The following is a 19,265-nucleotide window of genomic DNA, read 5'->3' on the forward strand; positions in this document are numbered from 1 at the left end:
ACTGGCCCGCGCTACCGCCCGTCACCGCGCAATGTGCATTGGCCGAGTGCCGGAACACGACTGGACAACACAACACACGGTCCCTGAGCGGAGAAAATCTTCGACTCAGCCGGGAATCGAACCCGAGCCCTTAGGATTAATATTCTGTCGTGCTTACCACTCAGCTACTGGGGGCGGACATATTTTTGGCTATCCGGGCACGACGCAAGGCCATACCGAAACTTCCATATGTCGACAGTCATGTTTCTACGACCTGTGCTCGTACATTGATTACGTATATTACCGTGCTCAGAAGGTCACATGGTAAGTAGACGTAAGGAGACCACTCGTGAGGAGCTGGAAATTCGGGCTCGAGTTCCGATCCGGCACACGTTTCCATTGTCATCATTCTGTTACACAGCCTATGGTAGTCCATATTCGCAACTGCGAATACGTTTCATGTAATTCACTTATCGAATGAGAGTGTCCGCACGTTCCAACATCGCGGGCGTCACAACGTTGTGCTAATGGCCGGCTCGCTGAAGATCGAACAGCTTTGCGCGATGATTAAAGACGCCTCGTTCAACCACTCACCATTCCCTTCTCCGTAGACGTTCTGCGGACGCCTATGAATATCATCGACGCCCTGGTTTTATGCCAACAGAAACTCAATGACAGCTCTCTGCTCGGGACGAACCTCCATTACAGACGCCATTTTGAAGACTGTGTTTAGCGCCACCGCTTGTAGGTACTTCATGTAACCTTAGGGACTGAAATGGGAATTTCACGATGCCGCACAACAAAATACGCATGTTTTCTACCTAAGATGGACGGGGAAGAAAATGAGTTGCGTAACTTATTAAACACCGCTCTTACTTCACGCTTGCCATATCCATCTATCTCTATTACTTACCCCATTTACAAAAGTATATGTAGTACGGCAATGTATAGATTTATTTAATTGATGAAAAGAGAAAATATAAAAATGCAGTAAATGAAGCAGGCAAAAAGGAATACAAACGTCTCAAAAATGACATCGACAGGAAGTGCAAAATGGCTAAGCAGGGATGGCTAGAGGACAAATGTAAGGATGTAGAACTACTGACGGCCTTGGGAGAGCCAGTCCTGACAAAACTCTACTATCTGGTGAGCAAGATGTATGAGACAGGCGAAATACCCTCAGACATCAAGAAGAATATAATAATTCATCTCCCAAGGAAAGCAGGTGTTGACAGATGTGAAAATTTCCGAACTATCAGTTTAATAAGTCACAGCAGCAAAATACTAACGCGAGTTCTTTACAGACGAATGGAAAAACTAGTAGAAGCCAACCTCGGGGAAGAACAATTTGGATTCCGTAGAAATGTTGGAACACGTGAGGCAATACTGACCCTACGACTTATCTTAGAAGCTAGATTAAGGAAGGGCAAACCTACGTTTCTAGCATTTGTAGACTTAGAGAAAGCTTTTGACAATGTTGACTGGAATACTCTCTTTCAAATTCTGAAGGTGGCAGGGGTAAAATACAGGGAGCGAAAGGCTATTTACAATTTGTACAGAAACCAGATGGCAGTTATAAGAGTCGAGGGACATGAAAGGGAAGCAGTGGTTGGGAAAGGAGTGAGACAGGGCTGTAGTCTATCCCCGATGTTATTCAATCTGTATATTGAGCAAGCAGTGAAGGAAACAAAAGAAAAATGCGTAGTAGGTATTAAAGTTCATGGAGAAGAAATAAAAACTTTGAGGTTCGCCGATGACATCGTAATTCTGTCAGAGACAGCAAAGGACTTGGAAGAGCAGTTGAACGGAATGGATAGTGTCTTGAAAGGAGGATATAAGATGACCATCAACAAAAGCAAAACGAGGATACTGGAATGTAGTCGAATTAAGTCGGGTGATGCTGAGGGAATTAGATTAGGAAGTGAGACACTTAAAATAGCATAGGAGTTTTGCTATTTGGGGAGCAAAATAACTGATGATGGTCGAAGTAGAGAGGATATAAAATGTAGACTGGCAATGGCAAGAAAAGCGTTTCTGAAGAAGAAAAGTTTGTTAACATCGAGTATAGATTTAAGTGTCAGAAAGTCATTTCTGAAAGTATTTGTATGGAGTGTAGCCATGTATGGAAGTCAATCATGGACGATAAATAGTTTGGATAAGAAGGGAATAGAAGCTTTCGAAATGTGGTGCTACAGAAGAATGCTGAAGATTAGATGGGTAGATCACATAACTAATGAGGAAGTATTGAATCGGATTGGGGAGAAGAGAAGTTTGTGGCACAACTTGACCAGAAGAAGGGATCGGTTGGTAGGACATGTTCTGAGGCATCAAGGGATCACCAATTTAGTATTGGAGGGCAGCGTGGAGGGTAAAAATCGTAGAGGGAGACCAAGAGATGACTACACTAAGCAGATTCAGAAGGATGTAGGTTGCAGTAGGTACTGGGAGATGAAGAAGCTTGCACAGGATAGAGGAGCATGGAGAGCTGCATCAAACCAGTTTCAGGACTGAAGACCACAACAACAACAGATTTATTTAGAGAGGGAAAGATCAAATACAGTTTTACAATTATAGTTCGTTTCTGTCCATTTCAATACTTATGAAATACAAAAGTCTACATCCAAGAAATATAAATAAAAGAACACTGAGCCGCGCGGGATTAGCTGAGCGGTCTGAGGCGCTGCAGTCATAGACTGTGCGGCTGGTCCCGGCGGAGGTTTGAGTCCTCCCTCGGGCATGGGTGTGTGTATTTGTCCTTAGGATAATTTAGGCTAAGTAGTGAGTAAGCTTAGCGACTGATGGCCTTAGCAGTTAAGTCCCATAAGATTTCAGACACATTTGAATATTTTTTAGAAGCACACTGCACAAAATTCTTCATACCAAATGTTATTATTTACTTTATTGAAATAGTTCACATCAGGTAAGTATTTCAGTAAAAAAGGTGTTCTGTGTGACAACAAGAATAGAAATCAATATACTGTAACAATTCTATTGAAGTGTGTCATAAAAATTCTTCCTTTGCCCTTGATTGGCCATTGCTTATCCCAATGTTTTTGAAACCAAAGAAACGTGAATGAGGTAAGTAACAAGACAAAAAATGAAAATTTCAATTTGTGGCAAAGAAAAAACACCACAAAAAGTTAGTTCTTGCATTCCTGAGTACATCCTTTAATTGGACAGATAAAAGCACAAGAAAAACGGAATTTGTATGTGCATACGATCATCTTGATGTGCCGCAAACTCACTCTTCGTGCACACTGCCCTGGTAATAGCGCTGCCCTGCATCCGCAACAACTAGGCGAAGTTCCGAGAGCTGACCGACACCTGCTGCTGTCAGCTGATGTAGGTCGACGTCCATTGCTCGCTGAAGACGTCCTACAGGCAGCTGAATACACCCTCTCCCGTCTACTGTTTCATGCGCTGTCGGAGGTCTCATCAACGGCGTGGCTGCTCCTCACGGCACCGGTCTGTACTCAAATGCAGTGCCTCACCCCTCCGGCTCTCTGGATGTAACAACAGGTAACACCGAATGAGTCACAGCTTCTTCTCGTAAGTTCTCTATGGCTGCTCACACTTATCACACCACCTAACAAGTGTCGCAACTACTGGGCCCCCTCCTTCTGTCTTTTAAATTACTGCGCTTTAAAGTTAAGTCTAAATATGTTGCTTTGTAACTGAATACATTCATATCAATCCTTCATCTTGCAGGTCACAAAACTACAGCCAGCCAGAATGTTATGACCAGTAACGATATAAACCCTTGAAAGGGTCCTGTAGCCACCTTTCATTAGTCCGGTAGCCCATTTTCACTAGTATTTCTCGTTCCTTCCTTGTTTCTCTTTTCTCATAATTACCAAAGTGGTGTGATTGAATCAATGTGGTTGTGTGTCACGTTGCTAGACGGTGGCGTAGTCTGCTGCAGAAAGTCTGCGACAGTCATACAGATTCAGCAGCAGATGTACAGAATAGCCAACTCTCATAGTGGTCAAGTAGGCAAAGAGGTTTTCGCTACTTGTGAGAAATGCACCTGCGTTAGGTTGGTGCCGGAAATGGCATCTTTGGGTTTTCGGGCCACGCGGAGCGTGGAAGAGGCTGGAGAAGAAGCGGGAGGTAGTTTGCCGCCGGTACGGTAAGCGTCCACAGCTGTTCTCCAGTCGAAGAAGGGCTAGTTATACTGACCGCGTGGCGCGTTATTACTTGGCGAGGGGAGAGCTGTTAGCTTTTGGTCTCGCTTTTCAACACTGAACGATTGCGTTGCCCTGTCAGAGCGAGGAATGCAACACTTTGCAAGTTTTTCTTTTAGTAAATTTCTATAGCAGACTTGGATGCAACGGAAGAGCGCCACACAAATGTGTCGATAAGAAGTGAGCACTCGCTTCTGTATGAATGTCTCTTTGCCTTCAGATGTGACTGTATAAGCTTTCATTTTTCTAAATATTAATAGCTTTGCCTTCTCGTAAATTTTCCTTGCTTTATGTATCTTTCTTCCGTGGTTGAACATTAAAGGTGGTGGTGGTTAGCGTTTAACGTCCCGCCGACAACGAGGTCATTAGAGACGGAGCAGAAGCTCGGGTTAGGGAAGGATTGGGAAGGAAATCGGCCGTGCCCTTTCATAGGAACCATCCCGGCATTTGCCTGAAACGATTTAGGGAAATCACGGAAAACCTAAATCAGGATAGCTGGAGACGGGATTGAACTGTCGTCCTCCCGAATGCGAGTCCAGTGTGCTAACCACTGCGCCACCTCGCTCGGTGAAGATTAAAGTTTTGTTGGGCTACCGTCTTCACTAACTGTCCGGTCTCATGTTTGTTTTAAAGAAAGTTAACTGTTCATGATTGTGTGATGCGATATTGTTGCAACTTGGCCACGATACCTAGAAATTGCGTCTCCACAAACCACGTGGGCACACGGGTGTACTGTGAAACGTGTACCGTTTCACGAGTTATTGCGATCAGTTATCAGGCAACGGCAGTTGTATGAATGATTCCCACCAATGAATTTAGTTGTAGATTATAGCGGTGAACGTATCGGCGCTTTTATTTAATGTTTTAGGAATTAATGTTATTAGGAATTGTATACATGCCTCAAATCCTCATCTTAGGAATAAATGATTTTATCTACAATTTTCTCTTGTGTTACGAGATTACGTTTTTGCACCTAAGCCACTCACCTCGTAGCTTTCCTGTTAGCATATCCAACGCGTTTCGTTAGGCACAGGTCCATTGATCCCTTGGTATTTTATAACAAAAAATGGCTCTGAGCGCTATGGGGCTTAATATCTATGGTCACCAGTCCCCTAGAACTTAGAACTCCTGAAACCTAACTAACCTAAGGACAACACGCAACACCCAGTCATCACGAGGGAGAGAATATCCCTGACCCCGCCGGGAACTGAACCCGGGAACCTGGGCGTGGGAAGCGAGAACGCTACCTCACGACGACGAGCTGCGGACTATTTTATAACAAATGCTTTAGATTAAGTCTTATTTTCAGGTGTGTTGCTAGGAGCTGATCTTATGCAGTGTTCATGCATTTTCTATTTTATTTTAAATGTTTGATTGTCGTGAACAGTGCACGGGCAATATTATTAATTACATCGTATCCGTTATGAGCGACATCACAACGTATGCATTTTTGGGAGTTTTTGGTCTGTGATCAAATTAATTTATTTTCCGACTGGACCAAACCTTCGCTTAGTTGTATGGTTAGAGTCGGTGGCGACCCTAATCTTCTCACGTTAACTTCACAAGCCATAAGTATTTACATTCCCAATAATAGCGTAATGACCCGTAGGAACAGGTTAGTTACACCCGTCCAGGCCATAGCAGCTCAACTGACGAGGAGTGACTGCCAGACACACGCACGGTGCGTTTACTATCAGTGAGTAGCTTGTGGAAGGTGCGTTATCTATCTGAGTTTTACCGAATGCTCGGGGGTTCGGAACGAGCATTTCTGGTACTGCATGACCTGTCGGGTATTCGAGCGCTGCTGTGGCGGGTGTCTTCAAGAAGTGGTGGAACCAACATGAAATCACGTCTAGACGTCATGGGGTTGGGCAGCCACCATCATTACAGATGTCGGACATCGTAGGCTGGTAAAATAGGACAGGCGGCCGATCGGACACATTCTGAAACATCAAGATATCACCAATTTAGTATTTGAGGGAAGTGTGGGGCTGAAAAACCTAGAGGAGATCAAGACATAAATACGGTAAACAAAGATGTAGTTTGCACTCGTAAGGATCCCATACCTTGCAGCAGTACTTCAGAAGAGGACAGACAATGGTGCTGAAGGCAGTCTCTTGACATCTGTTATGTCTTCTAAGTATTCTGCTACTAAAACCGTCTTTTCTTTGCCTTTCCTACATTTTCTTCGTGCACATTCCATTTTGCTATTAATTGTAATAATTGTACTGGCAGTCTTTAGATTTGTCGTATATCCAAAACTTCGCTTCTTTTTAATGCTCATGTGGACGTCCACACACTTTTTATTGTTTACAGTCAACTCCCACTTTTCGCACACTGTAGTTATCTTGTCCAAATCGATACGTAATTGGTTTTAACATTCTGACGCCTTTACTGAGTGGTAAATGATAATATCTTCTGCAAACAACCTACGATAGCTGCTTAGACTGCCTCCTAAATCGTTCACATAAGTTAGGAACCGCAGAGCACCTATAACTATTCCAAGTGGAACGCCAGATATCACTTCTGTTTTAATTGGTGGCGTTCCGCCAGTTACCATGAACTGTGACATTATGACAAGAAATTACGAATCCAGGCAGGTAACTGAGACGATACTAAATAGGCGTGCAATTTGATTCGAGTCCGATTTTGAGGAACTGTGTCAAAAGCTTTCTGGAAATCTAGAAACATATATACGTTGTAAAATCTCCTGTGAAATGAAGTTAATATGTTATACCAAAGCAAATTCACAAGAAAGAGCGTGGAACACGGTAATAAGAGAACTTGCAACGTGAGTCACCCCTCATTATGGGATAAGAACAAGGATGAGACACATGTGATATCCCCTACAGAAAGCGAAATCTGCAGAGTATGTGTGGTAGTGCGACATACCCGAACTTCGCGCATCATTGCACCGCAGCCGTGGGATGGAACAAAACAGTCGAACTAGTAGAGACTGCGCCGCTGCAGATAGTCCAAACTCAGTTACACTTATTTCCCCAGTCGCCTCGTTACGATCATTCAGCGTGAAAGCGCTCCTCGGAAACTACAGGCCCCCATCTGCAGTCACTGTTCTTGCAGTATTTTCAAGGATTCCTATTCCAGTAACACCGTCATCCATTTAGTGGTCCGGTACTAACTTTTTCACGATGTTTCCGATCAAACGCAGCTCGAAGCGACACACGTTCATTGGCCAGTCTCTAGTCGTTAAACACGTATTGATTTTAGAAATTGTATCATCACTCTAGTATGCAATTCACAGATGTTTGTTGTTACATTGGATGATAGTCTACAGATAATCAACTAGGCATAGTTTGCTGCTGGATACATTAACGTTCGCATCAAGGCGTTGAGCAAGTTACGCTGAAACTTAACTTCTAGAGGTATCAAAGTTTTGTAGTGAACTGAACTCAGGCAGAGCCTTTGAACCAAAAAGCTGCGAACATTTATACAGTATGATCCGGAGTCGCACAAATGGGAAAACGGTAAATACATAAATAAGCAAATGTGAAATGGATAAAGGACCAAAAACGCTCGATACAGGAAGACCACAGGACTTGGTGCAGGACTTGGTGTGGTGCATGTTACATGCTATACTGACTATGAGTAGAATTTCCCCGTTTTTCTATCACCCGTTGGCAATAGGTTGCTAGATATCAACAGTGTACTGTTCGTGGACAAAAATATGGATACGAAAAAAAGAACAACAACACATTACTATGGGCAATGCAGTGTAGGGAAATCGTTGACATTTACAGCATCCAGTCGTCTAGGATAAATGCAGGTCCTGAATTGTCTGCAAGGGTACCTTTATAACATTATTCCTGCCAAACAATGGCAAGTTCACGTAACAGACATGGAGGTGGACACCGATCACGTACTCTTCTCTCGATATAGACTTCAAACGTTCATTAACATCGACATCCCATAAAGGTGGTGGTCAGGCAAGATGCACCAAATCTTCCTCGTGCTCACAAAACCAACCGTGGACGACGCGACCTGTATAACCAGGGACCCTGTCGACTCGAAACATAGCCTCATTATTGGGGAAGAAACGTTTTACAGTGAGGTGGACGTGATCAGCCAGTATGGTTACATAACCCTTGGTTGTTATGACCTTCCCAAGTTCCCATGGGGCTCACGGCGTACCAAGGTAAGGCTGCACAAATTATCTCCGAACCCCTGCCATGATTTACTTTTTGAACGTATATTTCGCCAGGAGTTGGAAACAGTATGCAAGACACATTCCAACAAATGAGTTTTTCCATATTGCTCTATAATCTAGTTTCTGCTGATATGACACCACGTTCCCCTGTCACAGGTATTTGCGCTGTGGTTAGACACTAGACTCGCAATCCGGAGGACGACGTTTCAATCCCGAGTCCGGCCATCCTGATTTAGGTTTTCCGTGATTTCCCTAAATAACTCCAGGCAAATGCCGAGATGGTTCCTTTGAAAGGGCACGACCGATTTCCTTCCCCGTCCTTCCATAATCCGATGAGATCGATGACCTCGCTGTCTGGTCTCCTTCCCCAAAGAACCCAACCCAACAAAAACACTTTATGCGTCTTCGACTTTCAGTCCATATTCTGTACTCATTAGAAGGTTCATTCCAACAAGCATATCCCATAATGCTTCAGCACTTTCCCTGCGGATAGCAATGAAATTAGTGAATCTCGTCATTGATATCATTTCACCTTACTTTTACTTCTGTCATTACTTCTTCGATGTACAGATTGAACAGTAGGGGCGAAAGACTACATCCCTGTCTTACACCCTTTTTAATCCAAATACTTCGTTCCTGATCGTTCATTTTTATTATTCCCTTCCATTGCCATGATGAAGGAGGTATCAAGATTCATCAATCTATGAAACGCTCTGCCAATGGGCCAACGTCCATTGCCACTTGCCTCTTTCCCATTTCCGTATTGGTTGCCGATGTCATGGTGTTACCATTGATACTTCCAAGGGTCGTCAGCAGTGGATGACCACCTTACAAGTGTTCGGTGAACACACGCCTGTACTCTGTCCAGCATTAATGACTGATGTTACTTCCGCCACAGTTCGCCACTTGTCCTGATTTACCAGTCTGCCTAGGTTACGACGTTCGACATCAGTAATGAGGTGTAGCCGCCCAAGATCACGACATGTGTACGTGGTTTCACCTTGCTTTCGCCATTTCTTGAAGACACTCACCACAACACTCCTCGAACACCCGACAAGTCGTGCAGTTTGCGAAATGTTCGGGCCTATCATCAGGACCATCGCAATCTGCCCTCGGTCAAACCTGGATAGATCGCACACCTTCCCCTTTCTACAAACGGACGATACTCTCACTTATACTACATGCACAGTGCGTGGGTCTGACTAGCAGTAATTCCTCGCCAGTTGCGCCTGCTATAGCCTGGACGGGTTTATATCGACAGTAGGTCGGTGGTCACAACATTTTGACTGGTCAGTATATGCAGGCCGTACTCCACGACCACCCAAAAAGAAAAGGCCCTCACCGTTACATAACATAAGATGACAGTTCTGCGACTTTTTCTACGGTGATTATTCCACGTATTTCGATTGCTTCTTTTGCTCCTTTGTCTCGGTGTGACGGACGTACACCCACCACTCCTCTGTGGTGATTAGGCACCTTTGTTTCTTTCATTTCGTTGAGTCATCAGCCACGTGGCTTAAATGATGCAGTCCGCCACGAATTTCTCTCCTGTGCCAACGTCTTCATCTCCGAGTAGGACTTGTGACCTACGTCCACAATTGTTTGCTGACTGTATACCAGGCTCTGCCTTTCTGTACAGTATGTAGCCTCTGCAGCTCCCCCTAGTGCCAAGCTAGTTATCCCCAGGCGTCTTAATACGCGTCCTATCATCCCGTCCCTTCATTTTGTCAGTGTTTTCCATGTATTCCTTTCCTAGTCGATTCTTTGAAGACCCTCCTCATTCGTAGCCCTGTCATTCCACCTAACTTTCAACATTCGTCTATAACTCCACATACCAAATGATTCGATTCTATTATTTCTGGTTATTCCACAGTCCAAGTTTCACTACTATACAATTCTGTGCCCCAAACGTACATTGTCATAAATTTTATTCCTCAACTGAGGGCCTATGCTTGATACCAGCACATTTCTCTTGGCCAGGAAAGACCTTTTTGCCACTGATAGTCTAGTTTTGATGTCCTTCCTCCGTCTGGAATGGGTTGTTCTGCTGCCTAGGCAGCAAAAATCATTAGCTCCATATACTTCATTATCATCAATCCAGTTGCTAGATTCCACGTTGTTCTCATTTTTCTACTTCTCACAAGTTTCGTCTTCTTCGATTTACCTTCAGTCCAAATTCTGTAGTCATTAGATTGTTGATTCCATTCATCTGATCCCATAATTCTTCTTCCCTTTCACTGAGTATGGCTATGTAATCATCGAATCTTTTCGCTGATATCCTTTCACCTCTAATTTTTCCCACTCTTAAACCTTTCTTTAATTCTACCTTTGCTTCAACGAAGTGTAGGTTGAACAGTAGGGGCGAAATACCACATTCTTGCCTTGCACCCTTTTTAATCCGGGCACTTTGTTCTTGGTGTTCCACTCTCATTGTTCCTTCTAGACTCTTGTACATAGTGTGTACTACCCGTCTTTCCCTATACCTTACCCCTATTTTTCTCAGAATTTCGAACATCTTACACCATTTTACTTTGTCGAACGGTTTTTTCGTCTCTAAAAATCCTAAGAACGTGTCTTGATTTTTCTTTAATCGTGCTTTCTTTATCAACTGCATATTCAGTACTGCATCTTACACCATTTTACGTTGTCGAACGGTTTTTTCGTCTCTAAGAATCCTAAGAACGTGTCTTGATTTTGCTTTAATCGTGCTTTCTTTATCAACTGCATATTCAGTACTGCATCTCTGGTGCCTTTACCTGTCCTAAAGCCAAACTCATTGTCATATAACATATCCTAAAATTTCTTTTCCATTCTCAAGTGTGTTATTCTTATCAGAAATTGGCTGTATTAGTTGTTAATATGATTATGCGATAGTTCTCGCACTTCTAGGCTCTTGCTGTCTTCGGAATGTGAGGGTGATGTTTTCCTGGAGGACCGAATGTATATGGCCAGACTCATATCTTGTACTTAGCAGGATGATAGACGTCCAGTGCCTCTTCCACCAATGTTTTTAGAAATTTTGATGGAATGCTATGTGTCCGTTCTACCTTACTTGATCTAAAGTCTTCCAAAGCTCTTTTAAATCCCGATTTTGATACTCAACCCCATATCTCTTCTATATTGGCTTCTGTTTCTTCTTCTAAAGAAATCATATTAACTGGCCTGACAGTGGCAACTATTCTGCTTCTGGTTATGTTTGGTATGCTTCTTCAACGGGTGTGAGCAGTAGCAGAACCCGTCAACGTCGACCTCTGCCAAGTTCACAGTGTCGTACAAGATGTTGAAAACTAATCCGCGGCTTTCAGTTTTTCCGCTGTCGCCTCAGTAGTGATACAACAATCATCGGGTGCCAAGGCTTTCTCTTGCGATTCTCGTTTCTTCGGAAAGAGACAGTCTGGACTTAGTAATACGTCGTTTACACTCGTTTCATAATTGTGTAACAGTATACGCCACCGCTATGGTACTGCGTTGTTGCTGAAAACTTCCACCAATTCAGTATGAAATGTTATCGCCGTGTTGCCCTTCAAATGGTTCAAATGGTCCAAAAGGCTCTGAGCACCATGGGACTTAACAGCTGAGGTCATCAGTCCCCTAGAACTTACAACTACTTAAACCTGACTAACCTAAGGACATCACACACATCCATGCCCGAGGCAGGATTGGAACCAGCGACAGTAGCGGTCGCGCGGTTCCAGACTGTAGCGCCTAGAACTGCTCGGTCACTCCGGCCGGCCCAATGGTTAAAATGGCTCTGAGCACTATGGAACTTAACATCTGAGGTCATCAGTCCCCTAGACGTAGAACTACTTAAACCTAACTAAGCTGACAACATCACACACATCCATGCCCGAGGCAGGATTCGAACCTGCGACCGTAGCGGTCTCGCGTTTCCAGACTGAAGTGCTTAGAACCACTCGGCTACTCCGGCCGGCCCAAATGGTTCAAATGGCACTAAGCACTATGGGTCTTAACATCTGAGGTCGTCAGTCGCCTAGACTTAGAACTACTCAAACCTAACTAACCTAAGGACATCACACACATCCATGCCCGAGGCAGGATTAAAACGTGAGACCGTAGCGGTCGCGCGATTCTTGACTAAAGCGCCTAGAACCTCTCGGTCACTGAGGCCGGCTGTTGCCATTCAATTGCAAAATTTAGTCATGACTGCAAGACAGTCCACTTTGTGAATGGGATGCGCCCTTCAGTTTTGGTTGCTGCTCTGGCTTCATACACTATTGTGGCACCGTTTTATAGATGGATTTCGGTCACTGTGGTACCGTCTTTAGTGCAAGTTGTTCAAACCTTGTAGGCCAATATCATAATAACACAATATTTTCCATGAGGTGTAACATGTACTGTGATGTTTCGTTCCAAACAGATATCTTCACTTTTACTACATACAAAAATTGTCAAGTACAGAAGAATCAATCTTGTGACCTCGGAAGTTGGCGATCCAACATACAATTAACTACATTGTTATGATATGGACTAACAAGTTTCGAATAGTTTGCACTAAAGATAGTTGCAGAGAGACAAAAGTCGATGTGTAAAATAAAGGATATCAATCTCTAAGACCGATGCTGCATTTATCCAAAACCTGTGGTTCCTGAAGAGGGGCAGCAGCCTTTTCAGTAGTTGCTGGGGCCACAGTCTGGATGATTGACTGGTCTGGCCTTGTAACACGAACCAAAACAGCCTTGCTGTGCTGGTACTGCGAACGGTTGAAAGCAACGGGAAACTACAGCCGTAATTTTTCACGAGGGCATTCAGCTTTACTGTATGGTTAATGATGATGGCGTCCTCTTGGGTAAAATATTCCGGAGGTAAAATAGTCCCCCATTCGTATCTCCGGGCGGGGACTACTCAAGAGGCCGTCGTTATCAGGAGAAAGAAAACCGGCGTTCTACGGATCGGAGCATGGAATAACAAATCCCTTAATCGGGTAGGTAGGTTAGAAAATTTAAAAAGGGAAATGGATAGGTTAAAGTTCGATATAGTGGGAATTAGTGAAGTTCGGTGGCAAGAGGAACAAGAGTTTTGGTCACATGAATACAGGGTTTTCAATACAAAGTCAAAAAAGGGGTAATGTAGGAGTAGGTTAATAATGAATAAAAAAATAGGAATGCGGGTAAGCTACTACAAACAGCATAGTGATTGCATTATTGTGGCCAAGATAGACACGAAGCTCACGCCTACTACAGTAGTACAAGTTTATATGCCAACTTGCTCTGCAGATGACGAAGAAATTGAAGAAATGTATGACTAAATAAAAGAAATTATTCAAATAGTGAAGGGAGACGAAAATTTAATAGTCATGGGTGACTAGATTTCGGTAGTAGGAAAAGGGAGAGAAGGAAACGTAGTAGGTGAATAAGGATTGGGGGTAAGAAATGAAAGAGGAAGCCGCCTGGTAGAATTTTGCACAGAGCACAACTTAATCATAGCCAACACTTGGTTCAAGAATCATAAAAGAAGGTTGTATACATGGAAGAAGCCTGGAGATACTGACAGATTTCAGATAGATTGTATAATGGTAATACAGAGATATAGAAACCAGGTTTTAAATTGTAAGACATTTCCAGGGGCAGATGTGGACTCTGACCACAATCTATTGGTTATGAACTGTAGATTAAAACTGAAGAAACTGCAAAAAGGTGGGAATTTAAGGGGATGGGATCTGGATAAACGGACTAAACCAGAGGTTGTACATAGTTTCAGAGAGAGCGTTAGGGAAAAAATGGCAGGAATGTGGTAAAGAAATACAGTAGAAGAAGAATGGGTAGCTTTGATGGATGAAGTAGTGAAGGCAGCAGAGAATCAAGTAGGTAAAAAGACGAGGGGTAGTAGAAATCCTTGGGTAACAGAAGAAATGTTTAATTTAACTGATGAAAGGAGAAAATATAAAAATGCAGTAAATGAAGCAGGCAAAAAGGAATACAAACGTTTCAAAAATGAGATCGACAGGAAGTGCAAAATGGCTAAGCAGGGATAGCTAGAGGATAAATGTAAGGATGTAGAGGCTTATCTCTCTAGGGGTAAGATAGATAATGCCTACAGGAAAATTAAAGAGACCTTTGGAGAAAGGAGTACCACTTGTATGAACATTAAGAGCTCAGATGGAAACCAAGTTCTAAGCAAAGAAGGGAAAGCAGAAAGGTGGAAGGAGTATATAGAGGGTCTATACAATGGCGATGTACTTGAGGACAATATTATGGAAATGGAAGAGGATGTAGAAGAAGATGAAATGGGAGATACGATATTGTGTGAAGAGTTTGACCGGGCACTGAAAGACCTTAGTCGAAAGAAGGCCCCGGGAGTAGACAACATTCCATTAGAAGGCCTTGGGAGATCCAGTCCTGACAAAACTCTACTATCTGGTGAGCAAGATTATTGAGACAGGCGAAGTACCCTCAGACTTCAAGAAGAATATAATAATTCCAATCCCAAAGAAAGCAGGTATTGACAGATGTGAAAATTACCGAACTATCAGTTTAATAAGTCATGGCTGCAAAATACTAACGCGAATTTCTTACAGACGAATGGAAAAACTGGTAGAAGCCGACCTAGGGGAAGATCAGTTTGGATTCCGTAGAAATATTTGAACACGTGTGGCAATACTAACACTACGACATATCTTAGAAGCTAGATTAAGGAAAGGCAAACCTACGTTTCTAGCATTTCTAGACTTAGAGAAAGCTTTTGACAATGTTGACTGGAATACTCTCTTTCAAATTCCGAATGTGTCAGTGGTCAAATATAGGGAGCAAAAGGCTATTTACAGTTTGTACAGAAACCAGGTGGCAATTATAAGAGTTGAGGGGCATGAAAGGGAAGCAGTGGTTGGGAAGGGAGGGAGACAGAGTTGTAGCCTCTCCCCGATGTTATTTAATCTGTATATTGAGCAAGCAGTGATGGAAACAAAAGAAAAATTCGGAGTAGGTACTAAAATCTATGGAGAAGAAATAATAACTTTGAGGTTACACTGTAATTCTGTCAGAGACAGCAAAGGACTTGGAAGAGCAGTTGTATAGAATGGATAGTGTCTTGAAAGGAGGACGTAAGATGAACATCAACAAAAGTAAAACGAGGATAATGGAATGTAGTCGAATTAAGTCGGGTGATGCTGAAGGTATTAGATTAGGAAATGAGACACTAAGTAGTAAAGGAGGTTTGCAGTTTGGGGAGCAAAATAACTGATGATGGTCAAAGTAGAAAGGATATAAAATGTAGACTGGCAATGGGAAGGAAAGCGTTTCTGAAGAAGAGAAATTTGTTAACATCGAGTATAGATTTTAGCGTCAGGAAGTCGTTTCTGAAAGTATTTGTATGGAGTGTAGCCATGCATGGACGTGAAACATGGACGATCAATAGTTTAGACAAGAAGAGAATAGAAGCTTTCGAAATGTGGTGCTACAGACGAATGCTGAAGATTAGATGTGTAGATCATATAACTAATAAGGAGGTATTGAATAGGATTGGGGAGAAGAGAAGTTTGTGGCGTAACTTGACTAGGAGAAGGCATCGGTTGGTAGGTCATGATCTGAGGCATCAAGGGATCACCAATTTAGTATTGGAGAGTAGCGTCGAGGTTAAAAATCGTAGAGGGAGACCAAGGGATGAATACACCAAGCAGATTCAGAAGCATGTAGGTTGCAGTAGGTACTGGGAGATGAAGAAGCTTGCACAGGATAGAGTAGCATGGAGAGCTGCATAAAACAAGTCTCAAGACTGAACAACATCAGCGAGGCGTGTTAAGCTGCCACTTTACGACATATACACAAGTGTAAATCTTGTCTTTCTCTGTTAAACATTTAACAAGAGATTATAGAGTGAATTGTGAGTTATGACACACTTTATACACTCCTGGAAATTGAAATAAGAACACCGTGAATTCATTGTCCCAGGAAGGGGAAACTTTATTGACACATTCCTGGGGTCAGATACATCACATGATCACACTGACAGAACCACAGGCACATAGACACAGGCAACAGAGAATGCACAATGTCGACACTAGTACAGTGTATATCCACCTTTCGCAGCAATGCAGGCTGCTATTCTCCCATGGAGACGATCGTAGAGATGCTGGATGTAGTCCTGTGGAACGGATTGCCATGCCATTTCCACCTGGCGCCTCAGTTGGACCAGCGTTCGTGCTGGACGTGCAGACCGCGTGAGACGACGCTTCATCCAGTCCCAAACATGCTCAATGGGGGTCAGATCCGGAGATCTTGCTGGCCAGGGTAGTTGACTTACACCTTCTAGAGCACGTTGGGTGGCACGGGATACATGCGGACGTGCATTGTCCTGTTGGAACAGCAAGTTCCCTTGCCGGTCTAGGAATGGTAGAACGATGGGTTCCATGACGGGTTGGATGTACCGTGCACTATTCAATGTCCCCTCGACGATCACCAGAGGTGTACGGCCAGTGTAGGAGATCGCTCCCCACACCATGATGCTGGGTGTTGGCCCTGTGTGCCTCGGTCGTATGCAGTCCTGATTGTGGCGCTCACCTGCACGGCACCAAACACGCATACGACCATCATTGGCACCAAGGCAGAAGCGACTCTCATCGCTGAAGACGACCCGTCTCCATTCGTCCCTCCATTCACGCCTGTCGCGACACCACTGGAGGCGGGCTGCACGATGTTGGGACGTGAGCGGAAGACGGCCTAACGGTGTGCGGGACCGTAGCACAGCTTCATGGAGACGGTTGCGAATGGTCCTCGCCGATACCCCAGGAGCAACAGTGTCCCTAATTTGCTGGGAAGTGGCGGTGCGGTCCCCCACGGCACTGCGTAGGATCCTACGGTCTTGGCGTGCATCCGTGCGTCGTTACGGTCCGGTCCCAGGTCGACGGGCACGTGCACCTTCCGCCGACCACTGGGACAACATCGATGTACTGTGGAGACCTCACGCCCCACGTGTTGAGCAATCCGTCCACCCGGCCTCCCGCATGCCCACTATACGCCCTCGCTCAAAGTCTGTCAACTGCACATACGGTTCACGTCCACGCTGTCGCGGCATGCTACCAGTGTTAAAGACTGCGACGGAGCTCCGTATGCCACGGCAAACTGGCTGACACTGACGGCGGCGGTGCACAAATGCTGCGCAGCTAGCGCCATTCGACGGCCAACACCGCGGTTCCTGGTGTGTCCGCTGTGCCGTGCGTGTGATCATTGCTTGTACAGCCCTCTCGCAGTGTCCGGAGCAAGTATGGTGGGCCTGACACATCGGTGTCAATGTGTTCTTTTTTCCATTTCCACCAGTGTACTTTTAAATTCGCTCTACTGTTGTTTGAAATTTTCAAAATCAAAATTTAGTTGCTCATGGAAGCAATTAGATAAGCAGCCTGCAACAGATTTACATCATGAACCGTCAACCATGAATGGGGATAGTCGTTTGCTAATATGGATTACGATTTACTCGATTTGCTAAGCCATCCACCTTTGTTTCTGTGCAGATACCTTCAACACACTTAAAAAAGTTCCTCTAAAATCTAACCACCAAAACGTATAACACTATACACAGCGTAACGCACCACCCCTGACTTGCGGTTCTTGTTGGCCCGGGAAAAGATCAGCATAGCGTCATAATGCCGCTTTTGCATTCGCGTTCAGTGAACTCACACACGAGATACATATTGACCGACTCTTCTTTAGTAAACATATCCATAGTAGTGCTGTGTACCAGTGTCAACGTACAGTTAAAACTGGCCGTAAATCAAGCCTGAGACAGAATCGTGCAGTACTGAATGCTAACTTGAGAGCAGAGAGCAAATTCTACGGTAGTGTTTTCAGCGGCAAATACCCCATCATTTACCTACCTTCTATTTAAAGATGGCAAACATTGCTTATCGTCCACATTCGCACTTTTGCACAGATGTGTGAAGTACGCTGGAGATACAGAGAAGTATTGCTGTCTGCTGCGCTTTATGGTATAGGCAAAATGCGTGTTTCGCGTGTCATCTATTTCTCATTATCCTGGGGCATAAACACTAATAACAGACATATATCGCATACCTGTTTTTAAACGTAGCGCTACAGTTATTTCAAAGACACAGGAGTACCTCACTGCTTGTAATTTTCTTCAATTCTCGATCGTTGTCGAAATTCCACCGCCATCCATCCTGTTCTGTGCAACCCCACTATGTGTCATCACACAATCTTCGAGTTCTTTTGTAACCTTTAATTTCTTTTTCAGTTCACTTATCGTAACAGTATAGAGTTTCTTACATTTTAATTCGGGATACGTTCTGTTCCTTTTTGTTTGACCTGACATTCCCTGTACCTATTTCTTTGTATTTTTTTTTTTTTTTTTTTTTTTTGTGGTGAAATGCATAGTCCATTGATTTTTTCCCCTTGCCTTGTACGTCGTCTTTGAAGTTTACAAGACTTTGACTGCATATATCTCTGTTACAGACGTTCTCTGTATATGTTACCAGGCTCTAGCTGCCACCTTGAAGCCTCACGGTCTGCTCGATTCTTGCTCGAAGTTCTCTATTCCAAAAGGGTTGCTTTTTGCATAGCTTCACCGTCTCATAAAAAGTGTATTTAATCACCTTCCTTGGCAACAGTGTTGCCTCTTCCGCCAGCTTTGCTCCATCAATGCCCCTCTCTTTCCCAGTCGCTGCCGTAGAGATATTCGTCGCAATCCTGAGAAAGGGCTTCGTCGTAATCCTGAGAAGGTACTCTTGATAAGATACTTTTACCGGATCGGGGTGAACCATGGTTTTTTAACGAGCTGTTATTTTCCTCCTCATTCTATCTCGACCAGGCTTTCGACACGAACTGAACTCTCGATTATGTCCCACAAACTTTAGATGAGTGGCCAGATCATTCCCTCAAATCGTCCAGAATGTTCTGCGAACCAATCGCGAACAATTGTGCCCCGGTGACATGGCACGTTGTCATCCACAAAAATTTCATCGTTCTTTG

The sequence above is a fragment of the Schistocerca gregaria genome, chromosome 6 (assembly GCF_023897955.1).
Source record: "Schistocerca gregaria isolate iqSchGreg1 chromosome 6, iqSchGreg1.2, whole genome shotgun sequence".
In the NCBI taxonomy this organism is placed as follows: Eukaryota; Metazoa; Arthropoda; class Insecta; order Orthoptera; family Acrididae; genus Schistocerca; species Schistocerca gregaria.